Genomic DNA, 6,112 nt, shown 5'->3' on the forward strand with positions numbered 1-6,112 from the left:
GTGGGGTGCCATGACCTAAACGTGTGGAAAGTTATAAATCATCTCTGTCCATTTAGCCTTCTTACACTTGCTCTGACTTAAACTGCTACTGTGTCAATGCTAAATTATGAAAAGAAGTTCTAACTCAATGGTCACAACAATAAGGATCAATGGAAATATGTGTCCCTGTATAGGTCCCTCACTGTGTCAGGAGAAACTGAGTCCTTTCAGGCACTGGAACCTGCAGGGACTCAAGCAAGAAAAGACTTCAGCCTGAAAAGTTGTCCACAAGACAAAATGTATAAAATATGAAGTATACTATTAATTTAAGATGGCTCTGTCAGAAGTCAGCCATGGTGCCTGAAACTTTAAGCAATGAACCTGTATTTAATTTGGCCAAAGATCATTTCTATCCGTGCCCTTGTTGTAGCGTGTGCATGGTGGAATGCCCTCTCCACCCTTGTTCCTGGATCAGGATATGGTGTGAGGAGGTACGGCCAGCATGCATAGCCTCTGTCCCCAAGCAGGACACCATTGAACTCTCCTGCAGAATAAGAGAAATGTTGGATGGATATACATGTGTTAAGACTTGGCAATTTGATACAATATGTGCCTTATATGGCTATCTATAATAAAGTTTGACGAGCACTTTACTCCTTCGGGTAAGTAAAATTCTCACACCTTGTGCAAACCTCTGTGCCAGTGAGGATGCTCGGAACATCCTAGAATCATGAACTGATCCCGGCCATTTAGCCTCAATGTCGGAAATTAAATGACCTCCATCACAGATCATCGGTATGCTCGGAGGATAGGAGTCAATGATGAGCTTTCACAGGGCATAAATGTAACATTGCTCAGCATTACTCAAAGGGGTTGATGTTGTGTTTTTCAACATGAGAAATCCAGTTCAGAGTCTATGGATAATTATCCCCAAGTGTACCTGTACATTTAGGATATGGAAAAATTTTGGGTTTAGTAGTCGGCCTCCACGGGTCCAGCAGGGGCCTGGATGCGTACATGGCTACAGTGTAGTGCACCGATAACATGGGGAAGCCTGAAGGAGATGATAAACTTAATGCAAATACTTCAGCCAGTAGGTTGTTTTACATTATCGGCTACTGTAAATGTGGAGCAGCAGCCTGAAAGGACCTGTCCCCCATTTTTCTGAGTCTGGTCCTGGGTGGGTGTATGTCGAGTGTTTGTGGAATGTGGGACGGAGATGTGATAAGGTATCAATTAGTTTTAATGAATACCATGTTCTTTCTCATTTAATTTCATGTTCACTACGTGTATAGTTGCGTTTCTTTAGTTGCACTGACTGATTTATTGATTTTCCGAGACAGTGAAAGTGGTGATATGATAACGGCAATTTTTTTTGTTTTTGTTTTTCATACAAGACATGAGTTGCGGGAGCACGGAATTCTACCCGGTGGAAATTTGTTTCGGGAGTCTGTTTCAGCCGGTCGGATATTTTTTGAGACGCAGCTAAGCTAAGCTTGAACACTGCAGGAGCAGGCTAGTTCAGCGGGATAAGTTACCATGGTTACTCAGCGGGCATTCAAATAAGCCACGTTCGTGGAACGGAATTCTCTCTTAGATTAGCCAGAACCAGAGCTATAGAGTAATACTTATATATATATTTTTAGTTATACTTCTATATCTTTTTACACCACTCTGGCCAGAACTATCCAGATAAGGGTTTCCCTTAATCCAGCTTCATGGAACACCCCTCATGTCTGTTTTTAATCTCAATGGTGATTTTCCTGGTTAAATAACGGTAATAATAATGTGGCAGCCGAGCAGACTAGGTTAAGCTCAAATGGTTTTCGGTGTGATCCAACAAAGCCACTCCAGGAATTTCACCCAGAGAATTTATTAAGTTTAGGTTCAAGGACACGCAGGTTTAAGATACAATGAATGTGGAGACGTAGTTCGATGTTTATACAAAAAGATATAACTTTTATTACAATAGTTGCCTTTTTATAACATGATTTAAAACGTTCATACGGGAAAAGAAAAGAAGACCTTAACAGTGCTGAGCGTGACTGGGGAAACAGGGCTAGTGAGAAGGGGGGCAGAATCCTAACCAAAATATATAAAGAAACAACAAACCCTCTAAATGCAGTCCTGTTGGATCTCAGTGCTGCATTTGATACGGTCGATCACAGTATCTTATTACACAGACTTGAACATGTTATTGGGATTAAAGGAACTGCATTAGGCTGGTTTAAGTCATATTTATCTGATAGATTTCAGTTTGTTCTTGTAAATGAAGAATCTTCCTCACACACCAGAGTAAGTCATGGAGTTCCCCAGGGTTCTGTGCTTGGACCGATTCTTTTCACTTTATACATGCTTCCATTAGGTAACATTATTAGACAGCATGGCATAAATTTCCATTGCTATGCTGATGATACTCAGCTGTACTTATCTATAAAACCAGATGAACCCAATAGGTTGGTCAGACTACAAGCATGTCTTAAAGACATAAAGACCTGGATGACTCAGAACTGTCTGCTTCTAAATTCAGACAAAACTGAAGTCGTTATCTTTGGACCTGAGCGTTTCAGGGAGAAATTGTCTAGCTATATAGTTACTCTAGATGGTATTTCCTTGGCTTCTAGTTCTACAGTGAGGAACCTTGGAGTTATTTTTGACCAGAACTTATCATTTGACTCGCATATAAAACAGGTTTCTAGGACTGCCTTCTTTCATCTTCGTAATATTGTTAAAATCAGGAACATCTTGTCTCAGAGTGATGCAGAAAAACTAATTCATGCATTTGTTACTTCAGGATTGGACTGCTGTAATTCTTTATTATTGGGCTGTCCTACATATTCTCTGAAAAGCCTTCAGTTGATCCAAAATGCTGCAGCCAGAGTTCTGATGAGAACTAACAGCAGAGATCATATTTCTCCAGTTTTAGCTTCTCTTCATTGGCTCCCTGTTAAATTCAGAATAGAATTTAAGATTCTTCTCCTCACATATAAAGCTCTTAATGACCGAGCTCCATCATATCTTAAAGATCTCATTGTAAGATATTTTCCTAACAGAGCACTTTGCTCCCAAACTGCAGGTTTACTTGAGGTTCCCAGAGTTTCTAAAAGTAGAATGGGAGGCAGAGCCTTCAGTTATCAGGCCCCTCTATTGTGGAATAAGCTGCCAGTAAATGTCCGGGAAGCAGACACCCTTTCCACTTTTAAGACCAGGCTTAAAACTTTCCTTTTTTATAAAGCTTATAGTTAGGTCTGTTGAATCTGATAGTGTCTGCTAGTGTGTCTTGTCCTGCCTCCACCTCTGGCACCCTCTATACTTTCATTACCCCCTACCCGAACCAGGGTTTGAATCCCATTCCCGCTTATCTTACCTCTTTTATTTCTCCCCCTACCCGAACCAGGGTTTGCATCCCCACCCCGCTGTGACTGGTGTGCAGTTGGTGAGAGGCTGAGGTAGCTTGTGGCTGTAAAAAGATGGTTGTTGTGGTGTGAGGAGCAGATCTATATAGGGAGTATAGGGAATTACTCACTGAGTCTGGTCCTTTATTTTATTATTTATTTTTTCGTTAGCACAAGTTTCTTGTGTTTACCTTGAATAGGGATGGCTCAGGTAATCCTGAAACATCCCATAGTTAAGCTACTATAGGCCTAGACTGCTGGGGGGCCTCATCTGTCACACCTTTCCTCACTTTACTCTCTTTATGTATATGTGATATTATTGTGGTCATTAACTCGTGTTTCCCTGTTCCAACAGATATCCTTTGAATGGTGTTACAGTGCCGCCGCCGCCACCGCCGCCGCGGCCCCCTCCCCCCCTTTCTGTCTTCTCAAACCCCAGCTGGTGGAGGCGGATGGCCACCCTTCCTGAGTCTGGTTCTGCCAGAGGTTTCTTCCTGTTAAAAGGGAGTCGTTTCTCTCCACAGTCGCCTCAGGCCCGCTCAGGCCGGGAGATTGGACTGAAAAACAAAACGTTTTCAGTGCAATCTGTTGGTTTCCTTAGCTAGGAAATTGTTTTTGAATTGGCTCTATATGAACGAATTGGATTATTTTATGAATTATGATTATTATTAATTAATTGAATTCCAATTAGCTTGAATTGGACTTACTATCTAAGTGCCTTGAGATGACATTTGTTGTATTTGGCGCTATATAAATAAAAATGAATTGAATTGAATAGAGGCACCCAAATGTGAGAACTCAAATCCCAAGGAAACACAGCAGAAAAGGGGGAAGACCACCACCCGAACCACCAGCACCCAGCCACCAGCACTGAGAAGGAGATAAAACAAATATTAGTAAGGGTCACACTCAAACCAAAAATACACAAATTAACATAACTCAACAAAATTAATGAAGTCAAATTAGCAACTGAGAAAGAAATAAACAAAACCAAAATACAGATGTACTCCAAAAGAAAACAGTATACAAATTATCTTAAAGTAGCTAACGGAAACTAACAAAAAAAACAAAACAGAAACTAAGGGAGTGTAACCTCGAAATCAATTAAGACTACCAGAGACCCTCCGTGCGTCAGGCACAGCGCACAGACCGCCGTCCGTCGGCGCCGGGCGCAGCCGTTAAGGCTGAAGCACTAGACTATAACAACAATAAAACAGTGAATCACAAGCAAGGCCTTTTTCAGGCAATACGTCTCGGCGATGGATAAAAACTCCGAGCAGGTTGGACGAACTGTCAGTCAGTAAAGCAGGATAAGAAGCTCCGTGCAGAGCAGCAGTGTCTCCAGCCTACCGGTCAGTGCGACCAGAATTACAACGGCACCTTATGATGACACACACAGACACACGCTCCGGAGGAGGAGAGCGACCCAGGCGGCAGTCCACCTGTTAACACCGCGAGGGGAGACAGCACCCCGAGAGCCACTGGAGCCAGGGATGCATAACGGCCACCACTTGTCGGGAGAATGACCCTTAACCCGGAAGCAGACAATTCGATGGAAGCAGACAGGGAAAGCAGGAGGGAGGGCTCCTTTTATACTGCCACTCCTCTGATAGAATAATTGACAGCATGCCCTACAGGCAGGTGAGGGAACTGTTCATGCATCTATGCTGCTACAATAATAATGATAATAAAACTGCCACAGAGCAGCGCCGCGTTGCTATTACGATCGTTTGGAATATAGATATTCTGTGATTTATGGAGGTGAACACACACACACACACACACAAAGCCAACGTACACAGAAATACATACATTTAACACATAACCACTTCGATAAACATTTATATTGCATTGAGGTCTGAAAGTAAAAGCCAGATAAATCAGATTTTCAAAATAAAAGCTGCCAACAGGAAGAACTCTTAAGTTTGACTTTAAGTCTGATTTTCAAAAAAAGAGCCTAGTTGAACATACAATGAGTTTTCACATACGTTCTACATATCTTACTATCACAATGAAAGCTTTGACACGTTTGCCTTGAGGGGTAGTTTTTGGTTCGAGTCCGTGTCAGAAACTCTGCATTACTTTCTGATTCAACTGGAACTCTAGCCTGGCTGACGCGTCCACAATCTCGATGAGATGGTGGTCTGGGAACTAGGTGTGCATTTTCTCGTATTTGAGGCGTGGTTTACGAATGCCTGGAGCCGTTTATTGGGCGCTACGAATGTCTATCAAATGACGTCAGGTTCTTCCCATGCTGCTTTGCGGGCGATTCATACCCAATTGTATCACTTATACCAGATGACGACAGAAATTCGACGAGGAAGAAGAAAAAAATGGAAAATAAAAGTAAACTTGCGCTCTAAGCTACTTAAATTGACAACAAAGTAGGCCTATATGCTATATTCTACATGAATTTTTATGTTGTAGAGTTGTGAAATTATTTTAATAATGGAGAAATTGAGCAGCCTTGCTTTGTTGTCTACAGTAGTAGATCAACCCTCATCTTACTTTGAAGCTCCCAGCTCCCAGAAGTGACGTCAACGAAGCTTTAGCAGCAGAAAAGCTATCAGGCTTGTGTTGATGATAATAATAAACTCCTGGACTATGTACAAACTTCCAAATGCATCGTTTGGTGAGTACAGACCATATTTGTACAACTGTAGAAGTTTGGTGTCATGACATGTGATTTTAGTGTGGTAATTTTGGAAATACTGCCAGGGTCCGTTAGCGCTTGTACT

Source organism: Odontesthes bonariensis, chromosome 21 (genome assembly GCF_027942865.1).
Source record: "Odontesthes bonariensis isolate fOdoBon6 chromosome 21, fOdoBon6.hap1, whole genome shotgun sequence".
Lineage (NCBI taxonomy): Eukaryota > Metazoa > Chordata > Actinopteri > Atheriniformes > Atherinopsidae > Odontesthes > Odontesthes bonariensis.